General features: G+C 34.7%; 1 non-coding gene across 1 annotated transcript; it reads left to right on the top strand.

The window, feature by feature from the left end:
- The first annotated feature begins 1,007 nt into the window (after positions 1–1,007).
- Positions 1,008–1,113, top strand: LOC129516707 (U6 spliceosomal RNA). The gene has a single exon (XR_008665839.1). It is a non-coding gene; the product is annotated as a U6 spliceosomal RNA (small nuclear RNA).
- The last annotated feature ends 3,688 nt before the right edge of the window (positions 1,114–4,801 follow it).

Raw genomic sequence — 4,801 nt, 5'->3', positions numbered from 1 at the left:
AAGGAATGAAACAAGTAGGTGTTGGGCATTAAAGAGGGCATGTGACAAGATGAGCACTGGGTGTTATATTATATGTTGACATATTGAGTTTAAATAAAATAAAAGTAAAAAATAAAGGAATAAAACATTCTCATGAGTGATTTTTTTTCCGCAGAAAAACACCATTAAGCATTAGACACAACTAAATATATGCATTGCAGAGTTAACTTTTAGCACTATGGTTGACAGTGATGCACTTTTTCTCAGAAATAATTATTTAATCTGTTCACACCCTTTTGACGTGTATCTCTTGTGTGAGTAGTGATGACATTTCCCCTGACAAAGATTTAATGACTTCATACGAGAACATAAGAAAAAAAAGGACAAATAAAATGCCAGATTGTTTCCTGTGCTGTCACTGTTTTCTTTCCTTAATGTGCTTGCTGACAGCCAAAATTGAAAACATGCTGTTTCCTCAGCATCTGATGTTCACTAGATATTGCATGTCAGGGGCAGAGATCCTGTGACAGGTGAGGAGATCACCGCAAGGGAAATGGAAGAGGGAGAAAACATGCAAGGCCATGGTCACTTGTCCATTGCCAGGAAAATTGAGAAAACGATGCCCAGGATTATTCCTCTACCCTCTGACATGCAGCATGGCCTAAGAATCTCTCCAAACAGCTGCTACATCTTGTAGGAGGAAAGCACTTTCAAAGCACGAGAAGATTCAGATTTCTAATATAAGGAAGTGCTGAGGAGTTACTTCATTGTAAATTGACTGCAAAAAATAAATAGCCATTGCAGAACATGAGTGATTCTATATATGGGTTGGGTGAGCCATAAAGACAACTTTATAGAATTAGAATGAATCGAGATATATAAAGGCATGAAGTGGATACATGAACTTTCATTGATCTTTACTTGGACCACACATGAATTCATAGGATATTACAATTTTTGGAAATTTTTTGTGAAAAATGTTTTGAATAAAGACATATGTATTTTTGTTTATTTAAAGAACAATTACAGTGCTCACTTCAGCAGTACATATACTAAGATTGGAATGATAAAGAGAAGAATATCATGGCCCCTGCACAAGGATGACATGCAAATTGTGAAGTGTTCTGTGTCTTTAATGTATAATGCTAAGTGGAATAAGTCAGAGAAGGACAAATACCATATGATTTCACTCATGTGGAATTTAAGAAACACAATAAACCAGCAAAGGAGGGCGGGGGGAAAGAGAGAGAAAGACAGACCAAGAAACGGACTTTTAATTCTAGAGAACAAACTGATGGTTACCAGAGAGGAGTTTGGTGGTGGTGGGGGGGGGATGGGTGAAACAGGTGATAGGGATTAAAGGGGATACTTAACTGATGAGCACTGAGGAGTGTACAGAACTGTTGAATCACTATATTGTACACCTGAAACGAATATAACATTGTATGTTAACTATACTGAAATCAAAATCAAAAACTTTTTTAAAATTATACTATAAGTCTTGGAAATTTTTGTGGCAAATGTTTTCTTGAGTTTTGAATAAAGACTTACAGTAAAATAAAATACACTTAGTATGGGTAGTGGGAGATCTGATTACATGTTTGGGAACTGGGAAATGGAAAGTCTTGGTAGGGACGGCAAGAGGAAAAATTGTCTGCTAACATACAGTGTCAGGTCTAGACTGACACAAGGTGGCTCCAGGTATAAATAAACATAACATACCTACAAACAAAGTAATAAAATGAAGATAGAAAGAGGCAGAATGGGAAAGAATGTAACACAAACTAAAATGAAAACTGTTCCACCAATACCATGTTCCTGAATTTACTTAAGACAGAAGATACAGGGCAGCCCTGGTGGCTCAGCTGTTTAGCGCCGCCTTCAGCCCAGGGTGTGATCCTGGAGACCTGGAATCGAGTCCCATGTCGGGCTCGCTGCATGGAGCCTGTTTCTACCTCTGCCTGTGTCTCTGCCTCTCTCTCTGCTCTGTCTCTCTCTCTCTCTCTGATGAATAAATAAATAAAATCTTAAAAAAAAAGACAAAAGATACAAGCGTTTTGTTTTGTTTCTATTACAGAGAACAAGAACTAACTTACCTGAGTTCAGTGACAATTGTGGAATTGGAAATATCCTTCAATACCCAGATTTGCTCATCTAGATTGTTTACTATATATCTGCTGATTTATAACATGTGGAATCTATAATGATTATATATATGCATTATAGCACGTAATCTATATGTATAGTATATACATACATCTATGAAAATATGTGTATCTATAATTTTAAGTAAATATATTTTATAGGGCCATTGATCAATTTTATTTTTTATTTTTGTTTATTTTCAATTTTATTTCTTAATGGGATATGATCAAATATGGTTTGAAGACGAAAGTTGCATAGATAATTTAGTAAATGCACAAGGATAATGATGCTTTTAAAATTATTCAACATCTAAAAATGACTTTCAGTGTTCTTCACATGAAAATGGTCATTTTGAACATTATAGATAAACAACCTTCTCCCTTGAGTTTTGCCTAAAGCTTTGAAGATACATTTCTTTCCTGTTGTGTGTGAGAAGGTGGATCGAGGATCCGCCCTGGGCTGAAGGCGGCACTAAACCATGGAGCCACCCGGCTACCCTACCTGTAGTTTTCCTATTTAATGTTTTTGGTCAAGCATGAAACTTTCAGAATTGTGTCCTTTTAAATTTGTGAGACAAAATTGAAAATGTAATTTTTGATTAGTGTTTCTGAACAATTTGTATTTTTCCTTATATAGTAGGAATGAATCTCTACTGGTCAAAGTTAGGAAAATCCCTAATAATAGCCAACAGTTACTTAGAGGCCATTGTATTGTAGACATTGTGCTAGATTCTTTTTAAATATTATCTCTAATTCTCAAATTAGAATTGCTCTTTGCTTTATTATGTAAATGAGTATTCAAATTCACATCATCAATCAACTTAATACCCACATCTTGTGTCCCTGAAAACCATTCATTTTCTCCTTCCCTCCAGCTTTACTGAGATATAATTAACATATAGTATTGTGTGAGTTTAAGATATACGATGTGTTGACTTGATACACTTATATAATATGGAATGATAATCACCATAGCGTTGGTTAATACCTCCATTATGTCACAATGATCATTTCTTTTCTGTAATAAGAACATTTAAGTACTACTCTTTTAGCAACTTTCAAGTTTATAATGCAGTATTGTTCATTGTAAGCAACATGCTGTACATTAGATCCCTAGAACTTATTTCTCATATAACTGGAAGATTGTACTTTTTGGTCAATAATCAACAATCCCCATTCCCTTCACCCTCCATCCCCTGCCAACCACGATTCTACTCTCTGTTTCTATGAGTTTGGCTTTTTTAAAAAAATTATACATATAAGTGAGGTCATACAGTGTTTGTCTGGCTTATTTAATTTAGTATAATGCCCTCAAAGTCTATCCATCATGTTGCAAATGGTGGGATTTCCTTCTTCTGGCTAAAAGATATATACCACATTTTCTTTGTCCATTCATTCATAGATAGACACTTAGTTTGTTTCCCTATCTTGGCCATTGTGTGCAATGAACATGGGATTGCAGGTATCTCTTTAAGATCCTGATTTCACTTCATTTGGATTTATATTCAGAATTGAAATTGTTGGATCATAGGGTAGTCCTATTTTTATTTTTTTTTTTGAGGGACTTCCATACTATTTTCCACGGTGGCTGTACCAGCTCACATTTCCGTCAACAATCTGCAAGGCTTTCCTCTTGGCCACCTCCTTGCCAACACTGACCACTAGTCTTTTTGATAATAGTTATCTCAAATGATATGGGATGATATCTCATTGTGGTTTTGATTTGCATTTCCCTGATGAGTAATGATGTTTAATATTTTTTCATGTATCTGTTAGCCATTTGGATGTTTTTCTTAAAAAATGTCTATTCAGTTCATCTGCCCATTTTTTAATCAAATTTTGTTATCATTAAATTGAATGAATTACTTGTATATTTTGAATATTAATTGTTTTATCAGGGACACTATGCATTTTGTATTAATATCAGATGGCTAGTGTTAAGTTGTTACCTTTACCATTTCTCCACTATACAAATATTTTCTCTGTTCTTTCATCTATTCCTTTCACTCATTCCCCTATCCTACATATCTTTTTTCCAGTAAATATTCATAAAGCATCTATTTCCACCCATTCTAACACAGTAGCTCCTGGCTACATATGACTACTACGCCCTTGAAGTGTGGCCAGTCTACATCCTAAGGTGCCACAAATGTAATACATGCATACTGCATTTTAATGAGTTAATATGAATTTAGAATTTGAGCTATAACATTAATGCTATAACATTTTAAAATACTAAAATCCAAATGCTCCAGGTCAATGTTTTTCAGACATGAAATCATTTTTTGCCCCCTCTCTCCTTTCCTTCATCCATTCCTTGCAATTAAAAAAAAAACAGACTTGTAAGGTAGTTGTAAGAAATAATACAGAGACACAGCATGTGCCCTTTATACAGATTCCCATAATAGTGACATCTTAATAAACTCTGGCACAATATCACAGCCAGGGTATTGACTTTGACACGGTCAAGATACTGTATCACAATAATGATTTTGTCCTCTTTGGACACATCTACTTGCCTTCCTATGCTCTCATGCTTCATTCCTGACAACTACTAGCTTGTTCTCTATTGCTATAATTTGTTATTTCAAAAGCATTATATAAACAGCATTGTAGATGAATGAATTAATGAATGGCGTTGTACAATATGTAACTTTTTGCGATTGGTTTTTTTCACT

Source organism: Nyctereutes procyonoides, unplaced genomic scaffold (assembly GCF_905146905.1).
Source record: "Nyctereutes procyonoides isolate TBG_1078 unplaced genomic scaffold, NYPRO_anot_genome, whole genome shotgun sequence".
NCBI classification, from domain to species: Eukaryota; Metazoa; Chordata; class Mammalia; order Carnivora; family Canidae; genus Nyctereutes; species Nyctereutes procyonoides.
This window is presented reverse-complemented; position numbering and strand designations above follow the sequence as displayed.